Below are 23,127 nucleotides of genomic sequence, written 5' to 3'. Positions count from 1 at the left end.
AGACACCAGAGGGAAAAATAGACAACTCGTTTTCCTTCTAAAGTGGTGAGAGCGCAGAAGTGACTCTCACCGCACTCCACTCATTCTGTCATCCTTAACTTGAGAGAATAACTTATTTCTCTCTCAAAGATAATACTGTCAATGTAACATGTCACAACTAGGCAGGCTTCTGAAGTGCTTTGGAAAAATAGTATTCTGAGACCACTCAAGGTAAAGAGTCCTTAAACAACTTAATATACATATAGATGACAGAAGACTTAGCATACTGCTCTGATATACGGTTCATTTGGGACAAGACACGTGGAGAAGTCTGTATTGTGCTGCAGAGACACAAATGCCCAGATATGTTCTTCTACACAAAGGACTGATAAATGTATAATTAAACAAAGTAAATGTTTTAGAAGTTCATTTAGAAAAGAGAGAAGGCATATGTCAACCAAATAACACAGGTTTTTACGACATGTTGCGAATTATCAGCAAGAACCCAGTAAAAAGGAATGTTCACACGTCATGTTTGATGTCGAATTCCTTGACACCGTGAGCACATAGACTCAATTGTCCTCTGAGATCTGCACTTTGATACTTCAAAGACCATTCTGGATGGTACCATCTGACAGAAGATAGCCTCAGGTCAAAGCATTGCCAAGTTGGGATTCCCAAGAATACTTCTCCTTCTTTCCCTGACCCCCTAGTATCTTTTTTTGAAATTTTCTAATTGTGAGAATGTCTCCAAAAAGGAAACCAAAAAGTTTGAAAATTTACAAAATCATTATAGTTGATGACAATGGAATATTGCCTTACTTATTATTTCCCCAGAATGACAGTTTGTATTCTGGGAACCCTGTGGTGTACACTATTACCTGAATGTTCATCTGATATCAAAATTCTTTGAGTCTACTTCCGCATAATTCCTGTCCAGTTGCATGATTTAATAAATGAGACCTTTTGAATTATGCATACATGTACACACCAGGTACTGTGGAGAGACATTTTTTAAGGTTCAGTTTTCGAAGGAAAGATTTTAAAACCTTCTGCTTCAGATAAGAGTGTAAACCTTTGGAAGACTGGTATCTTTTAGAAAACATGAAGTCTAAGAAAGAAAAAAAATACAACTATTAAAATGCACATACACTGCTGGCTGGCGCTGTTGTGACAGCCAGCAGTATCAGCGTCAGTCAATTATCTTCACAAATGCCTCTTGTGCTAATGAGCACTCACAAAAATCAGCAGACTTTTCTGGCAAGGAGAAAAGATCAGTTTCATTGCTTGCAGAACTAATTCAGGGTACAAAAGTGAAGGCTCCACCATCGCTGCCTCTTTTACTGCTCCTTTTGTAAAGGCTTTTGATGTGTACTGAAGAGCTGGGCCTGTGTTTGGGCCTCTTCATCTCCAGTTCATTGCCTGCCATTAACATACATATCCATATGAAAAGTTCGGTAAGTCACTAACAGCTGTCCAGAAAGGAGTTTGAGAAGGAAGGGGAAAAAGGACCTATTCCTTCTCAAAATGCTGACAATACTATTTAGCCCCTTTTTGGCAATGATATACCTAACGTTTTAAAGCCGCCTTTCACTCAAAAAGGGACTAGGCATAATACAACATTCAAACACATAGTGGTTTTTCATTTTGAAACAGTCATTTGCTGTATTCAGGAAAAAAAAAGTCTATAGTTACCAGATGCAAGGGAAATCCATCATTCATGATACATATGTATATGGTGGGCACACACACACACACACACACACACACACATGCTATTCCATATTGTTTTTGTAGGATGCTAAATAACCACACATCTTCCATTTAACTCAGAGAAAAACTCCCTGTAGCAGATGCTCATGAGAGGTTTTATGCTCACTGCCTTCTTCAATTTATGATGCTGACAGTTATCTATGGTCAATTTGTTATTAATGGATACTGTGTTAGTAAAAGAAGGTACTATCAAAGTTGTGTCATAAAATTTTTTTAAAAATTAATAATTTCTCTCTAGATGAGTTGATGAAAACTCCTTTCAGGAAAAAAAAGGACAAGTCATAAATTTATAGGTCCTAGTTTTGAACATGGAGGATTCATATTACACCTTTTCAAGTTTAAGACCATTTAAGAGAGCTGCATAACTGGATGATTTTGTCATAACATTTATGGTAAATAATTCTTAAAGAAAGTGATAAAGATCCGCTAATACACATCTTACAAGAGGGAAATAGCTTTCTTTTAAGAAGAGGTTCTGAAGGCCAGAGTGGGAAGAAATAGATTTAAAATTAACGAAAATGGGTACTTCCCCATCATTTGGTCTGTTGCTTAGTTTCTCTAAACTGAGGAAAAAAGCATGTGCTGGATAAATGCTTTTCCTCCCAACCCCCTGGAGTTCATGACCCTGGGGCCATCTCCAGGCACACACTGCACCCAACATTCGCTAGGCCAGAGCTTGAAAATGAGGGTAGGCAAACCTGTGTCAATGACAAAGGTTTGACATCGTTTATAAGAAGGATCTTTCTTTCTTTTCTTTTCTTTCTTTCTTTCCTCCTCTCTAAATCAGAATCAAAGTGCTAGGGAAAACTACTAGCTCCCAATTTTGCAAAGATTTTATTCCTGTAAGGATCCTCCCACCATGCAGAAACAGCTTGTGCTATATAAAAACCAAGACTTTAATCCCACTTGTTGCTCCCGCCACTTTTTTTCCAGTTTCTATTCTCTTTTCGGCAGCCTCTCTCCCAGCCCAGGCACTAAAAATCTTTAACTTTGTCTATTTTGATCTGAAAATTAAATCTTATTTATTATGCATCCTGTTTGTTGTCCTTGAAGAACCCCAGCATTCATTTAAAGGGGTCCAGAATGACTTCTTAAACACATTTCTCTCTTTGCTGCAATTAAACAAAGTGGAGCTGTGATTAGTCCTCCACAGGGGGGAAAGAAAAAGACACCCTTGAATCAAAATGGGGGGACCTGGCTGGGCATTATTGCCTCACAATGCGGGAGTTTATTGCTGAAACCTGCTTATCCCCCAGCTCCGCGCTCCATGGGAACTGCGGTCAGGTGGAAAGTGATTCTGTTCTCTGCCGAGGCGGCTTGAAGTGTCGTAAGACCCGCTAAAGCCCTAAAGCCCTTCCTCGTAACTGAGACATTTAGGATAATCTTTATGGGAGTTTTGCATGAGCTTCTGCTTTTTGTTGCACTTAGAAGGAGAGTTAATGATGAGCTTTCACTGGCTTCTCCCCCCCCCTTTTTTTTTTTTAAATCTAAGCCCAAAAGCGCCTGTTTAAGTTAAGTACCACCTCCCTCCAGCCCTTGGGAAACCACTCAAGAGGGCTTTGCTTGGCTCTGTGTTCATGACACATAATGAAAACAATTTTACGCTGTGGAGGGAAGTATTGGGCAATTACTGATGTAACAGCCACCTGCAGTAGCGAGCCCTGGCTGCAGCATTGCGAGGTTCATGAATATTTTATGGTGTGATGTTATTTTGAATGGCTGGGGCAGGTGAAGGGGGCCCCAAGGGTGTAATAAGTAACTCTGCTGGAGGCTGTGTAGCTGCTCTGTTTCCCTGCAGAGCCCACTGTGTAACACCAAGAAGCATCCTGACCCTGCCTGGATCGACGCGAGGGCAGCTGAGGCTGAGGCAAGATGCTCTGACAAGTCACGGTGGGCACCCCTTACAAACCCTTGTCTGCCGATTTTACACACGATGTCCAGCTTGAAAAGCCCCGGCATCAATCTTGTCTGATTTAATTTGATAAATTAAGTGTGGATAAGGATTAAATGAGAATTTTGTAATGGAGAAAACTTGTCTTTACTCTTTAATCCAGTTAAGATAGTATGGGAGAAACCCTATAAAATATAAAGCAATAGCTAGAGAAAGCAAAGTAAAAAAAAAAAAGAAATGACAGAGAATCGCTTGTCACTTGTGTGATATTACGTTCCTATAGATATTGAACAAAAGTGCTACTCTTGTTTTCTGCTTTCTGGTGTTTGCATGTGAAATACATGCAACCTGTGTACATACATCCGTACCATCATATGTGCATATTTTATGGAGGGCCTAGAAATACAGGAGAGAAATAGGGATTGCCACATGTTTTACATCATAAAATTCGGCTGCTGAGAATTGTTGACGAATAGATGGAATATTTTGAGTATCACTTCCTTTCTCAAATGTTATTTTCCTAACAGGAAACATCAAGATTTAAACTGAGTATCACAGCATAAACAACATATTTCCAGCATTCAGACTCTGTGATTCTTCCTATCGGTATATTTAAGATTTCAGGTACAAAAATCATATTGTATATGACCAAGATACAAACAGTATAAAAATTATTTTACATGACAGGTATATTTCTATGGAACAGAACAGGAAGAACGAACACTAGTTACCTAGACAGTTGATGGAAATTCAAAACAATACCCTGTGAGATCTATGAAAATTCTTTTTTAATCTGTGTGCATGCATTTTTAGAATGCTAGAGTGTGCTTTTGAAGAAGAGCCTGGGGAGGTTGCACATTAGACGTCGGGCTGAATAGCTTTGTCATAGAGAACATGCTTAGAAAAAGATACAAAAGATTTGCAGAATCCTTGGATGCAAATTGGCACAGAGAACAGAAATCCTGAACAGAAGCATAGAAGGAAAATGTAGCAGACTAGACATTCTGAGAATAATGTGGGGCAACAGAGGAATTGCCAGAGTGACAATTTAAAGATTATAAAAGATACTGTTTAATTTTTGTAAGCGGTAGTTTTATAGGTATGCTCATAACATTTCATAACATTAATTTAGAGCTTGTACCAGAATGAAATAAAGTGGTGATATGTTAAATTTTCCACTTTAACATTCACCTTCTAGTAGAATATTGAAGTACCACTGCTTCCAATGGTTGACAATCCTATTTGCACTTCAAAAATGACAAAATCAGGATGACAAAAATGATAAGTGTTTCTGCAATCTGGGCATGAGCCACTTTATCAAATGGCAGTACATTACCTAAATTCTAATAATCTTATTATTTAATATTGGTGTCACTATCTAGTGTGTCCATTGGAAGAATTGTCACAGCTTACTTGAACATGCCATCTATCGTCTATACATAAGGTCCGATGGCAGTCCTTTTTAAAATATTGGTACTTTTCATTAACAAAGAGGAAATGATGATATCAGATGATCTTGATAAATCATGTCCCTGTGAGTCACCTCTCTCCACAAACAGGTTGAGTTCAAGAGTAAATGTAGTAAAATACCAAAGTGTTAATATAGTAATATTAATAGAAATTAACATATATTCAAGAAATTCCAAAATATTTAATTTTGTCTTACTATATGTATTTTTTCTGCCTCATAATGTATGTTAAAGGTGCCCTGATTTAGCAATTTTATAAAGATCAAATTATAAACATGCAGTAAATTTCAGATTCTTGTAATTAGATTTTTAGCTTAAGAGATGTTAAACTCTGTATGTAAATGACATTATTTAAAAGCCTGTCTTCTAAAGGAAAATTGCTGTTTGACAATTCTATAGAATATTCAAGAAAGGTAATTATACTGCTCTGGTTGTTAAAGATGCAGGTGTTGAATAAAGTCACTGCTTCAGCTTTTGCAGAAAACTCCAGTAAGGGCGAGAAAGGAGACATGATGATCTGACTTCATTGCCAAATCTTTATTGTCAGAATATCGGAATATTGGTTCCCATCGTCTCCCTCTCCTTTCACGGGTAATACAATAACGATCAGAAGGAAGATTCCCATCCAACCCACCAATGCAGGGAAACTGTGATGGAGGAAAATAGAGTTCCCTGTAAAATTCATATGTGCACTGCTATTTTCAAATCAGATAGAGAAATAAAACATCAACAACAAAAGAGAGGGCCATTCAAAAAAAAAATTAAAGGCCACAGAATAAAATAAGGACAAGAAAATGGCCACAGTAAAAATTTGTCTTGACTGACCCAGTTTGACAGAAATGCTTATGGCCTTTACACTCATTTATTTACTCAATACAGGTAACAGTCCTAGAAGCAAATATAATTTTGAGAATCACAAATTTAATTAAAATCTCAACTAAATTATTTAATTCAACTCTTAATGTCTTGTAATATTAAGAAATGTTGGGCCTAGGGAAGCCCTAAATTTAATTCAACTCTTAATGTCTTGTAATATTAAGAAATGTTGGGCCTAGGGAAGCCCTATTGAAGAGTAAAACAATTTTCATGGACAGTCGGATGTAGGACACCAAATGTGCATACACACACCCACCCACCCACACACACACCTACACAAACACATTCTGAGTGGTCAGCGCTATTGGAAAGGATGTTCTAAGGGATTTGAATCCCTCAGCTCAACAGTAACCAAATGGCTTTTCCTGAGTTTGAACACATATAAAGTTTCTGAAAGACGTTTACGTCATCCCTTCAATATTAGATGAGGAACAGAAGTTAACAGATCGTGGGTCAATAAAAAGACAAGGTAAACACAAAGATTTTAGGTTTGGGGTACTTCATTCTCCTTTTGACCTTTCCCAATGCTTTTAGAACAGATACTTAAAAGTTGTGTTTGCATTGAAAAAGAAAAGGTGGCTGCCACTATTTTTAAACTCCCTAACCTATTCCCATATTTTTAAAAGAAATTTAAGCAAAGAACAAGAAAGTCACACCATTTTCTCTTACTCCTGCCTAAAACACACCCCATCATTCTCATCCCCTTAATTTTACTAAAGGTCTTTTGTCTTCAATCTCTTTCCCATGAGAGTTTTGTATCTTCTACAAAACAGCTGAAGTCCCATCCCTTCTATTCATCTTTTTTCAGTGTCTCCAGCCACTGAGCTCCTATAGCACTTACTGCTTATCTTTTAATTGATGTGAACTTGCATCATTAATTAACTCTTTCAAATGCATGCATAGACTACAATACAAATGGCGCCCCCTAGAGTTGTGTAGCACGGTGGCCCTTGAGCGCATGGATCTCTGCTCGGTAGCATAATTCCTAGCTCCTCAATGGGAAAGGGTTCATTTGTCACACCCCCACCTCCCTGCCATGCTTCCTTAGCGCTCTTCCTATAACTGACGATCAATTAAATCAAACTCCCCAACTTGAAACTACTTCATTGTCCTTCTTTCCATTTTTGTATAGCAGACTAGGTTCACAAAGTGCTCTCCACAGCTAACAGCTGCTTGATTCCCACCACAACTTTGTCAGAACAGCAGGGAAAGACTTTTATCCTGATTTCACTCATTAGGGAATTGAGGCTCTGAAAGTGGCTGCATCTAGACTTGAACTCTGTCCTCTTGACTCCCAGTCCAGTGCCCTTCCTACTCTCGCATACAGCCTCTCTCTTTGGTGCCTGTTTTCACACAGTTGAGTCAAGAATTTGACTTAAAGAAGTGAAAAGCAACTGCATACTGGCCAAGGCGGGGTTTGGGGATGCTGCTTGTCCTAGGCTGGGGCAGTGAATCTGAAGCAAAGGCAGTGACAAAAAGGTTGCTGTTATATTGTGTTTCTTGAAAAGGGGCTGAAGTCAGTGCTGGGCAGGGTGGGGCCGAAGGAGGGAGTAGGACAGTATTGTGGTTGATGGACTGGATGATTCAAGGATCCTTTGAAGCAAGTAGGTCTTAGAGCTCTCCAACTACCTCTTAGTGACACCTATTATTGAAAAAAAAACCTCCCAGGGGAATGTAGACATAATGGTGACACCTTTAGACACTGGGTAGTTTACCTGCTCATGAATAGAGTCTGAGAAACTTGATGGGCAGAAAATTTGAAGCTTCTGCTATGGTACTTACACAGAGGAAACTGGCTTTCGGCTAATGACAAAAACATGTTGGTTATGATTTCTCCTTTGAAGTCCGGCTTCCCCAAAACAAGACTTCAGGAAATAGCATGTAGGTGTCATGAAGTTTTTATTAACCTATAGAGAGCAGCTGGCCACTAGGATTTACTTTAAATCTTGTTAGGACAGAGGAGCTGTACCATTTCACGTGAACATCCTTAGTCTACACTATACCAAAATTCCTAGTACATTCTGTGGTTTTCTGGAAAATGTAAGTCCTGCTTCTCAGAACTTATCTCACCCCACCTTTGCCCATGTTCAATACACATCAGCCTCACAGATTATTCCTGTTCCTCAAACATTTGAAATTGGTCCCAGCCTTGGGTCTTTGTACTTGCTGTTCCCATGGAGGGGAATACTTTTCTCTGGGCCATCTTGCCCGCCCTGTCTTTTTCTCCAGGTTTCAGATGGAAAATCACTCCTCAGAGAGAGATCTCTTTACAGTAGCCCCTCAACATCTTATTGCAGTTTTCAAAGCATCTTATTTCACTTTCGTGGTAACAGTCATGACTACCTGAAATCCTTTGTTTACCTTTTAATGTTTTTCTTCCCGTGTTCCGTGAGAGTCTTGTCTGTCTTTTTTAAAAACAGATTTTAGTTTTTAGGATGGCTTTAGGTTTATAGGAAAATCGAGCAGATAGTACAGGAAGTTCCCAAGTGTCACCCACCCACCTCCCTCCCTCACACACAGTCTCTCCTATTATTAACATCTTATATGAGTACCAATATTGATACATCATTATTAACTAATGTTTACTGTTTATCCATATTTCCTTAGTATTTACCTAATGTCCTTTTCTGTTCCAGGATCCCATCCAGGATAACATATTACATTTATTGTCATGTTTACTTGGGCTGCTCTCTGCTGTGTGACAGTTTCTCAGACTTTCCTTATTGTTAGCCTTTTTGACTGCTGACTGCCAATGCTGAGAACAGCGCCTGCCATATACCAGGTACTCAAAATATTTGCTGAGTGTGTGTCAATGAATTAATAGCTTGAGTGAGGAATTCACAATTAGTATTATATTACTTTGCATTTGTTTAATACTTACAATTTACAAAATGCATTCATTTATCTTATTCACTCTCCTAAGAATCCTGTGAGGTGGGCCAGGGGACATGTATTATGCCCCATGAGACCTAAGGTTCAGAGAAGTTAGCGAGTTTTCTCTAGTATAGGAAACTTGGGGCTGCATTCTACGTTCCCTGATGATCCTATTCTTTCTACTACCCCAGTGGAAAGCATGGACCTAGAAAGAAAGTAACAATGGAGTCAATTTTATCCCAGGTGGTAGGTAAATCAAATCCTCTATAGTCTCCACTGAAAGACATCACAACAAAACTTGAATAAACAAGCACAACATATAACAAATAGATGATAGATAGGTAGGTAGATAAATAGATAGATAGATAGATAGATAGATAGATAGGGATTCATCCTTGACTGTAAAATTTAGGTTGAATTGACTTTACAGATGTATTTTTTTCAACAAACACCTAACCTTGAATTTGTTGAGTGAATGTTTAACGACTCTTGATTGTAGGTACATTGTTAAGGTTTAATTGGAAGATATAATTTATTAGCCTAAGGCAAAACTTTAAGAGGCATCATAGTAGAATTGCTGTAGCTTTGGTAGAACATGTTTTACTTGTTCATCTCAGTGAAGGCAATAGTTCGTGAGATATGAGTTATAAAATTACTTACTTTCTGGTGTGTTAGAACAATCAAATGTTTAGAAGATAGAAATATAAATTCCAAGGTTTTTATAGGAATTACTTCTTTATTGTGAATAATTGTATGGCCTCTTGCAGCTGGACGGGACTTCTGTAATTTCACCCTCTCATTTCACAAGTGAGGATGCAAAAGCTGAAAGTGACTGAGTAGCTTCCCAAAGTCAACACCAGGCTGATGATAAGAGGAAAGTTTTGATCTTAGGTATTTTGGCTTCCATTCCAGTGTTCTCTCACTTCATCGAATTGTGTGTCTAATACCTGAATCAAAGGAGTTTGAATTGAGTTGTTATTCTAATAATAAAGCTTGGCTCTTTAATGTAAATGTAGCCATTCATTTCCTTCTAAAAAGTGATGAATCGATTCTTAATGATGAGCAAATACTTTTAATGCTACCTATCAAAACTGTGTTGGATGAAAGAGGGCACGATTCCCAATTTTTTATGGAAAACTACAAAAAAGGAGTAACATACCTGTGTCAATCAGCACTTCTATTGAATTTTCATTCTGTTCTTCCTCAAGAGAAAATTAGCAACCTCTGTGGATGCTTCTGAAATAGAAAATGTATTCCAGAATAATGAAGCATTTTAGATACCAAATCAATACTTGCTATATTTGAGTGACACTGATTAAAAATACCACTATAAATAAGTAAGAGACATGAAGGGTTCTTTAGATGGTAAAGAGTGGGTGGGACTTGATAGAACTGTTACCATCCTATATTGCAGGAATTCATAATGCAATAGCCAAACCTATGTAAAGCTGGTAAACATTATTTTTCAGCTCTGCGTGAGATGCATGATGCCTCCTGACCTGATTTAAAAAGCCTATTTAGAGGCAAATGCTACAGCTCAAAATGTTATATGGCATTTGGTGAAGGTAAGTAGGTTTATGTCATAAGAATGGGAAAATCCTATGGATTCAGGGAATTCAGAAGATTTTTGTTGTTTTGTTGTTATTAACTTACTTCAGACTTCTGACCAAGGAGGTTATTGAAGACCAATATGTCCAACAGAGATGATAACCTGGACATGAACTAAAGAAACGCATACAGAAGAGCTGTGATAAGACTCCTGTGGTGATATCCCAGCTTTATTTTATCCTATCCTCAAGGTGAACGTGAAGGATTATCAGGAGAGCCTAGGTCATGATTAGGGGAAGGCAAACTCTCAATGTAAGAAAGTAGCAGTTATCGGTAGAGTTATGCTGTGATGTGCCTTCCTATTTAATGAACTGATTTTTTTTTGGTCAGGAAGATTGGCTCTGAGCTAACATCTGTTGCCAATCTTCCTCTTTTTTTGCTTGAGGAAGATAAGCCCTGAGCTAACATCTGTGCCAGTCTTCCCCTATTTTGTATGTTGGTTGCTGCTACAGCATGGCTTGATGAGTGGCCCAGGTCTGCACCTGGGATCTGAACCTGTGAACTTGGGCTGCCAAAGTGGAGCATGCTAGACTTAACCACTAGGCCATGGGCCCACCCTTAACTGATTTTTTTATAGGTAGTGTATGTAATTTTTTCAATCTAACTTACAAACAAAGCCACAGACTTTGCTTTTGTTAAAAACTAAAAGATGTAAGAAATGCTAAGGTATTTGCTCAAAGACAACATTTGAGCTGCCTACAGCCAGAGGCTTGCAGAAGCCATGTGGTCAGACAAATTAGTCAGTCAGTCAGGGAGTCGGCATTCATTGAGTTTTCTCTATGTCTGTGGAAGTTTACAATTAAATCTTAGGCTATAAACTTGGGAGTCATCTTGAATGTGACTTTGGACAGACCACTTAACTTTTCAATCTTTGCTTGTTGCAAGAATAAAATGAGAAGAGAGATTTGCTCTTAGCAGATTCATAGCATAACGTGTAAGAGCATAGGCTTTGGGTTCAGACTAAAGGACACTTGATTCTTGGTCAACATTTCTCAGTTATGTGATATTGGACAAGTCATTTACCCTTTCTATGGTGTCTGATATGTATAAGTACTCCATAAATGGTAGCTATTGTTCATAAGAATGACAGATCAGTTTTATGAAACCTAAACTAATCAGAGAGTTGTGTATAAGTACCAAGAAATTTGTGAGGTTGTTACTACAAATAAAAGTTTTCTAGGATAATTCATGAAAGAGCTGCACTTTATAGAACAAAGAAGGAAACGTAATTTTCTATGAAAATTTTAAATATGCACACTTAACAACAGAGCTGTGGAATACTGTGGAGATCACAGTATGATATATCACAATGGTACGGGGATGTTCATGGCTGATTATTTGAAATAGCAAAGAATTAGGAAAAACTTAGATTTCCGTAATAAATATTATAATTACTAGTTCAATGAGTACGACTGTATTCCAAGATTGTGATAAGCTTTTAAAAATTACTAATTCATTTCTCATAAAACACCTCTCGAGTAGGTACCATTATCATCCCTACTTAACATATAGTCATAGCAAACAATTATGTATATTTATGTATACTGTCCTGAAATATTGTTCAAGCAAAAATAAGCAAGAGTCAAAATTCCACTACACACACACACATATATATGAAAAGATTATCAGATTGGTTTTGAAAAAATAACCCAACAATAGATTTCTTATAAGAGACGAGTTTAAATATAAGGACACAGAAAAGCTAAAAGTAAGATAAAAAAAGATATGCCATTCAGACATAACATAGAAAAATCAATTTTTTCTATATACCAACAATAAAAACATAGAAAATAAAATATTAAAAATGATATCACCTACAAAGGAATAAAATATATCAAACACTTGGTAGAAAATCAAGCAAAAGATATTTAAAAGTGCTATGCTAAATGCGACAAAACATTATTAACATCAGTTAAAGAATACCTAAATAAATGGAGACATATACCATGATGATGGATTAGAGGACTGAGCAGTATAAAGATGTCAATTCTCCCAAAGCTGATCTGTAGAGTTGAGGCAGTCTCAATCACTATCCTAGCTGGTGTGTGTGTGAGTGTGTGTAATTTGAAAAGCGTACTTTAAAATGTATGCAGAATATAAAAGGTTAAGAATAGCCAATGCAATCTTGAAGAAGAAGAATATAACTTGAAGATCTAAACTACCCGAAATAGTAATGACTAATAAATTGGTATTGGTTCAAGGATAGACAATAAGCCAATGGAACAGATTAGAATACAGAAACAGATCCAAACACACAAGGTCACCTGATGTTTGACAAAGCTGACACTACAGTGCAATGGGGAAAGGATGACAATTATTTTTTTCAATAAATGGTGCTGGGTCAATTGGATATCCATTTGGAAACAAATGAATGTTGAACCTTTTATCTCACACCATCCACAATATTCAATTCTAGTTGGATTGTAGATCTAAATGTGAAAGGTAAAAAAATAAAGCTTTTAGGAGAAAACTTAGGAGCATATGTCACGACCTTGGAACAGGCAAAGATTTCTTAAACAGGGCACAAAAAACACTAATCACAAAAGAAAAAAAGGATAAATTGGATTACATTAAAATTAAGAACTTCTGGTCACCAAAAGACACTATTAAGAGATGGAAAAGACAAGCCAGAGTGGGAGAAATTATTTGCACTACATATATCAGACAAAGAATTCATACCCAGCATATAAAGGACTCCTACAAAATAACAATTAAAAGCAAACAACCCAACATAAAAATGGATACGACTGAGTGGCACAAAGCAAAAGATGACCAAGTGGCCACCAGAAATCAGGAATGCAAACATTAATTGCAATGAGACCCGTCTTCATGCTCCCCGGGATGGCTCAGCTTGAAATTCAGGCAATATCAAGAGTTGTAAGGATGTGAGGTAACTGCAACTAGCATACATTTCTGGTGGGAGTGTAATTTGGTACAATCACCCTCAAAAGCTATTTGGCAGTATCAACTAAAGGTGAATACGTACGTTCCTGTGAAAGCATAACTAACACTTGGTCCTGCTACCATAAGAAATAAGCACATGTATCACTTACACGGAGACTACAAGATGCTTTGCACCCTGAAATGCTGAAAGAATAATAGGCCCACCTGTGCAGTCTGGGACTCAAAACAAATGAAACCTTGAACATTTCCTATAAGCCTTGCGTGCTTTGCAAAAACAACTTTTTCTGTGACTTTTGGGACGCTGATTTTGGAAATAGGCCATGACCTTTGTAAATATGATAATCATGTGTGTACGTTGCTCATTCCCTCCATAAATAGACGAATCAACCAACGTAAACTTGGAAATCCCGAGGGTTTTCTCGCATTCAAACAGCCTCTTGTTTTTTTGTTTTGGTGAGCCTCCTGAAGTCTGAAGCCTTTGTATCACTTTCCAAAGAAACTTCTGTTCTTCTTCAAATCTACAATCTTCTTTAGACAATCTTAAAACAGTAAATCTGCTCCTAGTTATATACCCAACACAATGAATGAATATGTTTAACAGACATGTATGACTGTTCACAGGAGAACGGGAATAAATGAATTGTGGTATAAAATGGATAAAACAGAATGAATAAATAAATTGTGGTTTATATATTCAATGGATTACTATAGATGTATTAATTCACTGAAATACAACATGAGAATAAACAAGCTATTGTTGCATGCAACAACATGGATCCAGCTCACAAACATGATTTTGAGCAAAAGAGTCCAGACACACAAAATACTTACTTTATGACTCCATTTATATAAAACTTCAAAACAGGAAAATTTGTCTATAGTCGTGGATGTCAGGATAGTGAGATGTGGGTCCCGTTAAAGGTGGACAATGATTAGCCTGAAGAGGGATGTGTGTGTGCTGGGAATATTCTTTCTTGACCCACATGCTGGGCACATGGATGTATTCACTTAATGAAAATTCATCAAAGTTTACACTTAAGATCTGTGCCCTTTTTTTAAGTCTGTCATACTTAAAAATAAAATGTATTTTAAAAAGGAAAAGGGCATAGATTGATGATGGAAAGACTAAAGTGTATGACACGACACGTTGCCGTGAGGAGCAGCTCAGTGCCCATGAGGCTGACCGTGAGTGAGGTTGGTCTGGCTTGTGTGGAGAACAGAAGCTGTATGCGTGAAAGAAAAATAAGCTGAACACATTTCTTAGAATCCTTCCTCAAACCCGAGAAGACTGTGGTTGGGGATTATGGAGATGGGTGTCGGGGTTGGTAGTGGTCTGAAATATTCAGGAGAAATAAAGGATTAAATTTCAACCAGAATGAGAAGAGACTTGGGCCTGAGGTGAGAGGAAGGCAAAGGAAAGTCAACGTGTTCGGTCCTGGTTCTAGCCTTGCCTAGGGTTGATGAACAATAAATTTTCAGCTGTATTCTTGTCTCTTTTAATCTGGCCCATGATCAAATTGACTGGTTTAATACATTTGAACATTTCATGTATGTAACATCCTTAATTGATGGGGATGAATGTAGCCGAAGCAGGTGACACAACTGCAGGTTTATTTGCTAGGGTTTCCCGATCATAATATACAAATGCATGAAATCATCAAACGCTATTCAGCATTTAATGATCAGTTCCTATATACTCAGGCACTGACAAAATAGAATAAAAAATAAGATGCCAGGTCCTCAAAAAAGCTAACAACATACATGAAGATATAAGGCTACCATATATAAAACTACTGAGCGGGTATAAGAATGACATTCCAGTGTCTACCTTGTGTGAAGGGCTAACACCCACTCACCCAGCAAAGCATCTCAGCTATGTGAAGGGACTATGGGGTACAGCACCAGGAAACATCTGGGAGGCAATGTCTTGACGACACCACTGGAACTGTATACTTCTTTATGTTACAGTCATATTTAGACTATCCATGGTATCAAATTTAAGTTTTTGCATAGGTGTGGGAACTAGTCATTGTTTTCCAATATATCCAAGTAGGATACTAGCATGATGACCTTAAGTAACAAAACCCACGGATTATGGAAAAAGGATGATTCTAGATACTGGAACTCATCTTGGCCCAGTCATTCTGGCAGTTTTTATATGAAATGGAAGGTCAGCAACACTTTGGAGCCCTATGGGACATCCCTTGCTGATCATAACACAGAAAGAACATGTGTCCATTCTTTCACTTTAGAATTTCCTACCCCAAACCAGCAAAGCAAGTATCACATATGGAGTCCAGCTTTGAGGTGAGCATCTGGGTTTTACTGCCCTGGCAGGCAGCAAAGATTATGAAGATGGATTCACAAGCAAATATAAGAATCCCTAGAGATTTCCAGAAATATCTGGGAAAAGTGACCATGAGAAAAGACTGGGCTACATTTCAGTGGAGGGGCACAGAACATCAAAATTGGAGGCATTCATGTCAATGTCACCTCATCCATTCCCTCAACAGGTATTTATTGAAAATTTCTTCCCATGCCAGGCATAATCCTAGTCCCTGGGGATACGACAGTGAATAATATCGAGAAATGGCCTGGTTTCAAAGAGATTATATTCTAGTGGAGAGAGACAGAATGTAAAATTGAAAACAAATATATAAGTTAAGGAAAAGAGCTCTAAAGAAAAAATAAAATGGCAATGGCATGAGGAGTGCCTGGAATAGGATGGGTCCTTCAGCCAGAGCTGTTGGCTAGGGCTGCTGGCCAGGCCACTCTGTGAAACTAAATGATGAGAAGGAGGCAGCAATGAGAAGATGGGAGGGAAAGCAACAGCACAGCTTTGAGAAGCCTTGGACACGCTGGTTACAGTAGTGCTGGAGAATTTACTTGACTTCTAGGTCACTGTTGAACATACAAACACCAACTGTCACCAAAGGTTCTCGGGGGAAGTCCTATAGCCTCTGATGTATGCTAATAGATGCACTGGAGTCAAAGGAGAAAGACAACCAGAGAAATTGTGCGAAGTCAGCACTGCCCTCCCATTGATAACATGTCTGAGAACCACCTATCTGAAGACACTCCCTGGCTCCACTCTGACAGACACATGCAGAACTAAAACAATCCCTGAATCCTGTGTGACTCTGCAGCTGTCACAGTGCAGTGAAAGAGCCTTACCGATGCAACCACACTGAGTGTCACTGCCGAGGCCTCATGTTTCAGTGGAAAGAGCCCAGACCCAGAGTTTCAAGACTTAAGTTCAGGTCTAGGCTCTACCTGTCAAAACTGAGTAAATTTAGACAAGATACCTAATCTGAGTCTCAGGTTCTTCATCTGTAATCAGAAGGATGACACTAAGATCACAGAGTTACTGCAATGATGACATGAGATCAATACCTATAAAAATGCTTTGTTCATTCCAAAACATAATGCAAATATTTGTCATCAGAATTTATTCATCCTGAACCCACTCCAGCCCCAATGTGGGTTGATTATCCTCTTAAAAACCTGCTACAATAGATATATCCTTTATATCCTCTCTTGCCCTGTGAATCGCCAACCAAGACGAGCTGACCAGCGTCTTTAGATGAAGCATCTGACTCTGGCTTCTCGCCATAAGGACAAATTAACTCTCAATTTCTTGGTTCAGTTGCTGTGTTTTTTTTTTTGTTTTTTTTTTTTATAAGTATATTTTAAAGATTTTATTTTTTCCTTTTTCTCCCCAAAGCCCCCCGGCACATAGTTGTACATTCCTCGTTGTGTGTCCATCTAGCTGTGGCATGCGGGACGCTGCCCCAGCGTGGCTTGATGAGCAGTGTCATGTCCGCACCCAGGATTCGAACCAACGAAACACTGGGCCGCCTGCAGCGGAGCGCGCGAACTCAACCGCTCGGCCACGGGGCCAGCCCCTGGTTGCTGTGTTTATCCAGTGCATTGTGCACAAGTTCAGGGCATGATTCCATTCAGCCCTAAGCAATTCACATTAGAAATATTCGAGCCACACCTCTGCTCCTTCACCTCTGTTTCCGAAAGAGCCTGTGGCCATTCTTGACTCATCATTCAGTGTCTTCAAGTGAGAGGGAGGAGGACTGCGGCAGGAATGCTCCTTATGACAGTGGCCAAAGACCACAGCAATCCAATGTTTGCACTGATAAATCGTCCTACCATGGCTCACGCTTTTCTGCTCAGCTATCTTCCTCTAAGTTTTTCTTTCTTTCTTTCTTTCTTTCTTTTTTTCTTTCTTTCTTTCTTTTCTTTCTTTCTTTCTTTTCTTTCTCTCTCTCTCTCTCTCTCTTTCTTTCTTTCTTCCTTCCTTCCTTTCTTCCTTTCTTCCTTTCCTTCTTTCCTTCTTTCTTTCTTCCTTAGAATATGTGAGTTATATTTTCCAAAAAATTAGTCATAGGTCTACTCATCTCTGAAAAGAAGGTACACAGGGACAGTGCAGTTTTATAATGAAACTTTGCCTTTTTAGTGCAAAATTGTTGAAATGCAAAGAATGGAACCTCCACAGATAGTTTAAACCAAGTGTGAATAAATAGTGATTGCCTGGTCACAGATGGCCTGCCCAGCTTTGTAACAAACTCATGATCTAATGTCAAAGCAAAAGATTCAAGAAGGAAAAGGCTTCCAGGGGATCCAAATCATTTATAAGGAAGCAAGACCTGTGCCTTTCAGCCAAGTGGTGCCAGGGCTATTGCACCATAGATGGAGTTGAGTTGTCGTGTCTGGCTTTCATGAGAAGTTATGGTATCTGGGCTCACCATTCACCTGGTTCACTAGTTTCCCATTGCTGTTGTAACAAATTACCACATACTTAGAGGCTTAAAACAACACAAATTTATTCTCTTACAGTTCTGAAGGTCATAAGTTAAAAATGAGTCTTAAAGGGCTAAAATCAAGATCTTGGCAAGGATGTTTCCTTATAGAGGATCCAGGGAGAATCAATTCCATGGCTCTTCCAGCTTCTAAAGGCTGTCAGCATTCCTTGGCGTGTGGCATGTTACTACAGTCTCTGCTTCTGTGGTCATATCGCCTCTCCTATTACTCATTCTGATTTCCTGCCTCTCTCTTATAACGACACTTGTGGTTACATTGGGCCTTCCCAGATAATTCAGGATAACCTTCCCACCTCCAGATCCTTAATTCAATCACATCTGCAAAGCCTCTTTTGCCACACAAGGTAACATCCCGAGATTCTTGAGGTTTGATGTGGACATCTTTGGGCACCATTATTCTCCTTATTGGTTGCCTGGTTCAAGCTGTCCTGCCTAGCTGAGGACGACAGGAAATCTAACTAGAAGAGAAGAGAGCTCAGACTGGCTTAAATTCATTGGAGGTAACCACATTTTCTTCTTTTCTCTATCCCAATAAATTAACTAGTTCTTGATTTACAATTGGTGCTCAAAATGACAAAGATTGCTAGTTGTCTCCTAATAAGCATTTTACACTTTGTCCTTATCAATAGAATGCCCTGGTTTAGTTGAGCACAGCAGCCTTTCAAGTTCTAATGGGAATAGAAGAGATGTATACAACCTCTAGACTGCTCCTACAGTGAAACAGTGAGCCCTTCTTCCCTTTCTCCTAATTGAGGCATAAGGGAACTGAAACCATTGGATTAGACCACGAGATGGGAACCATTAACTGAGGACCAGCCAGGTAGATGGAGCCTGGTCCTCAACATAGTGGAACTGTCCTATCAGCCTGAGACTGTGCTCAGACTATTTACACACAATTGAATTCAAGAGCAATAAACTTCTGTCTTGTTTGGGCCTTTGTTACAGCAGCCAAACTCATATCCTAACAGAGTTCTCAGTATATGAACTTGTTATTGGAACAAACTAATTCTCTCCACAGCTTTGCCACTAAATGGATATATGATCTTAAAAAGATCAGTTTGCCTCTCCTGAACCTTGGTTCCTTTAGCTAAAAAAATAGAAATGATAATAATATGTACTTCATGTGTTACAAACACTAAATGAGAGTGGACATATGGCCATCATTTGTGAACTCTAAGGCACTTTACAAATATAAGGGTTGAAAGATTAAAATGTAATTTCTGATTTCTCTCAAACATGCTTGGCTTTTTAACATTTTATTGTCTAAAAGGCTCTGCCAATTTTCTCATTGACTTTCATTTATTTAATAAGGTCAGCAATATAATTTGTAGAATATACATAAACTTTTTTCTTCTGGGACTTAATAAAACTATGTTTATTTTGAATGGAAAAAAATGACACCCACTAATTTTTATTTTTCTGAATTAGCCTTTGTAAAAATGCTCACAGTGCAAGGGAGGAAAACTAAGTTTTCCTTCCACCCTTGTCAGTTCTCAAGTGTGGCTCCTGTAGCAAAAGACAGATTAAAAGGAGAAAAACTTACAGACTTATTTAATAGAAGTTTTACATGATATGAGAGCCCTCATAAGGAAATAAAGACCCAAAGACCAAGTTAGAGTTAAATGTTTGAACAAAGAGTAGTAAAGTATGAAAATGTGGCAAAACGAAGGGGCTTGGGTGAGCGCAGTTAATGGTGGAAAAAGAACTAGGAAGAACAGGGTTAGTTTAATAAGGCTTGTTTGTACAGATTTTTCTCTACTTCGACTTCCCATCTTTGGTGATAAGAATGTTACTTTCCTCCCGGTACAGGGTGGACATCTTTTTTAAGTGCTTTTAGCTGAAAATAATCTTTATACCAAAGTGGTGTATTTTGGGGTGGCATATTTTGCCACTCTTTGCCAAGCTTAAACAGTGCCTCTTCCTCCATCAGTACTACGTGTAAGAGAACATGGTTACCCAACTGTGGATTTGGAATGAATAACTTGAAAAGGAAATTGAAAGGCTGTGTGCTGAATGGGGTTAGATGTCGAATTACAGGAACTGGACTTGTTGCTCAAAGTGTGAAAGTGGTAGGAAACAACCCTGTCCACACAAAGACAATCTAGAATGCCCTGCCCCGGAAGCAGGGAGACAACAGATTCTGTTGTTCTCAGTAATGCATTTTATCTCCTAGCTTCAGATCTCTGAGCTCTGGATTAAACCACAGCTTAAATTCCACTTTCAGAATGTGCTATTAGCAGAGTTGAAAGAGCACAAATGGAGAAAGGCACAAGGCTGGCTATTGGACATGTCTTCTAGGGTCCCAATGGCCATTTGGGTTTGGATCAGGGACTGGCACTGGTGGAGCAAGGACTCTGTGAGCCCCTCAATTTGGCTTTTTGATTACTCTTTATCCTCGATTTTCATTTCTTCCCTTTCTACCCTCAGTGGGACCAGAGATGTGATAGAACAAAATGACCATTTTGGAACCAACAAAAGAGGGTAGTATTGAATTCTTACATTTTGACATCAGCAGTACTTAAGCCAAGTCTTTATCCATGTTTAATATGATGAGGGAGTAAAGTGAATATATGGTTCCTTTTGTTATCCTTTTGTCCACACATGTAAGACTCACATTTTTTTCTTTTCTTAACATAAGTTCTTCATGGATAAATTTTACCATGTTTCTGGGCAAATTTAAAGACAATCCTTAATAAGTAATTGAATTTAAAATTTGCAACTCAGTGGTCACACAGAGCTTTCTTCTGCTCCTTTCATGTTTGGCATATAGTGGGCACCTTTTGGGAGCTGTACACTGCAAAGGGTTCTTCCTCTGGATGAATAACAAACTGGTGCATGCAAAACCACCCAGTACACTGTAATTACGAACTGGAAGCTCATAATTGGTGCATGAACCACTTCCTTTATGAGTTCCTCAGCTTTATTTACAATTTTTCTCATTGGAAGGGCTGTGTCTTCTGGCTCTACCTTTAATAATGGCGATAATCATAATAACTGTAATAATGCAGCATTACTTTCTAATTACAAAGGAAATTTCTTCTAAAGAGCTCAAAGCACTTCACAGACATTATCTCATTCTCATAACCTCTCTGTGCTGCATGTCGGTCAGTAGCATGATCACAGTAACAAGATGGTCATGTTCCACTTTGCAATACTCTCATAAGGCCAGGATGGCAAGGGGGAAGCTTCACCCTTCCCAAACTCCGGCAGAAACTTTCAGCTATTTCTGAATAGCCTTTACTATGCAACCCTAGATGTCAGTAATGAGGTACAAAGCTTTACATGCCAGCTCCACCTTAATGGAATAGAAATTTTCATGATTTTGGCATATCCTTAGAAGGGACTCCTTCTAAGGACATAATGCTCTGCATTCTATGTCAATGGAGAATGCCAAGTACACAAATTCACCTTAGCTGCTAACAACACGCTCTTGCTGCTCGTTCACATATTGGAGCCTAGGATATTGACCGGTCCTCTAAAACAGGGCTCAGCAAACAGGCCAAATCTGGCTAAGAATGGATTTTGTTTTTAAATGGTTACATGTGTAAAATGGTTATATAAATCCCTAAATAATATCCTGGACTTTGTCTCTTGGATCCCAAAGTCTAAAATACTTACCACATGGTTCTTTAAAAGTTTGCCAACCCCTACTTCAGAGAACAGGACACAGACAAGGAGGCCTGGACAGTGGGAGGTGAGCAGAATGGGTGATCCCTGAGGTATCCAGGGCACAGTTGGGAAAGATCCAGATGCTAAGATTTCTAAGGCACCTGACAGAAATGACTGACAGATGGACCATGACCGGCCATGATTTGCTGGAGCTCTATATGCCCACTTAATTTCTCAGTGAGATTATTTCTTGGGTCTTAACTACACCTTTTCTAGAGAAGCTTATTCTATATATCTCTAATATGGCTACACTGAGTGATATTTGTTTCCTCTTGAGGTTCGGATCTTCAAGCCATTGTACAGCTACACAGTTGCTGAGATAGTCACACTTGTGTGTATTTTTAACTGTATGTATTGCTTATGTCTGGGCTGTTTAACTTGTACTAAAAAAAGGATTAAAAGCACAGTTACAACATACCTTAGAGATGTTTACCAGTCTTTATAGTCAGTGAATAAGCTATGGGTGTGGTAGTTTTGACTTATTCATGTTCACTGGCGCTTGCTTTTCTGAGCTCTCAGCTGTGGATGAGCCTCAGTCTAAGTTTCAAAGCATTTAATGTTCAGAACCTTCTTAGAGACAGAGTTTGCTAAGAACCCCAAGCAAAGGACAGACTGGTGGATGGGCCTGGTCTTCCATGGTCACAAAGGACTGTTGGACTATTTGTTCTGTTTCTGAGACTGGCACTGACTTTTCCGGTCTCCTAGGTGCCCATGTCCTCTCAACTTGGCATTTTGATTACTTTTTTCTTCTTCATCCCTTCGCATTATTCCTGCTGTTGGAAGAAATATATGACAGACTAAAATGAAAATTTGGGAATGAGATAATAATTGGACCCTTTAATACTTTGTGATCAGCTTTAGTTTAGTGAAGACTTTGTAAGTATTTAGTACAGTGGGAGACGGGTTTTTAGCACTGACTTTTGGATCATGTCTTCTGTGGGCTGCACTCTAAGTAGTAAATAGAATTGTTCTCTGACAATGAAGGAATAAAGGCAAGGTGGAGCACATGTTCCTCAGGCACAATGTTCCTAGTACGTGAGTATGTCACAACAACAAATTCAGTCCTACCTGTGAGCCTGGATATTGAATATCATGGACATACTTTCCCTTGTCTTGTCCCCTCTCACGTTGCAGAGCAGAAAGGATGAGACACTATGCAGTTCCTGGAGGAATAATTAACAGAACAAACACATTCTGTGTGACTTTGAGAATCATGTTGGCTGTAAAAGGGTTTAGTCACCCATCATGGCAT

The sequence above is a fragment of the Equus quagga genome, chromosome 8 (assembly GCF_021613505.1).
Source record: "Equus quagga isolate Etosha38 chromosome 8, UCLA_HA_Equagga_1.0, whole genome shotgun sequence".
NCBI classification, from domain to species: domain Eukaryota; kingdom Metazoa; phylum Chordata; class Mammalia; order Perissodactyla; family Equidae; genus Equus; species Equus quagga.
This window is presented reverse-complemented; position numbering follows the sequence as displayed.